This window comes from Leptonychotes weddellii, chromosome 11, assembly GCF_054177405.1.
Source record: "Leptonychotes weddellii isolate Sample4059 chromosome 11, ASM5417740v2, whole genome shotgun sequence".
Taxonomy (NCBI): Eukaryota; Metazoa; Chordata; class Mammalia; order Carnivora; family Phocidae; genus Leptonychotes; species Leptonychotes weddellii.
In genome coordinates, this window is record NC_138379.1 from 11,564,231 (window position 1) to 11,564,906 (window position 676).

The window sequence follows — 676 nt, forward strand, 5'->3', positions numbered from 1 at the left end:
ATGATGATGATGATGATGATGATGATGATGGTGTAGAATTCACCAGTGGAGCCATCTGGTCTCCAGTTGAGTGTGTGTGTGTGTGTAGATATTCAAACTGCTAATCCAATTACTTTAATAATTATAGGTCTGTTTAAATATTATATATATATGTTTATTTATTTAAATTCAATTAGCCATCATATCATTAGTTTCAAGAATAGGTTCAATGATTCATCAGTTGTGTATAACACCTAATGCTCATCACATTTGTGTCTGTGTCATTTGGGATGTTGAGTCTTTCTAGAAATGCTTCCATTTGTCTCAGTTGTGTCTAATTGGTTGCCATAACTTGTTCATGCCATCCTTTGTAATAATGTTTCTTTTTTTAGGATGGCAGATATGCACAAAAATATGGTTTTTAATTATTATTTTTAAACTGCTGTCTTAAATATTTGTCTGTAAATGTCTAAAAGGAAAAACAGAAAGAATATGAATTTGTACTATATTTTATTATTATCTATGTAATTATATGCATCATATAATTATCTATGTAATTATATGTCACTAATGCACCCTTTTGATTTTTATGAATTTGAGTTACTTTATGGAAATCCAGGCAATCCGGATTTGATTTTTGACAAAAATGCAAACACCTTTCAGTGGAAAAAACAGTGTTCATTTTAATAAACAACAC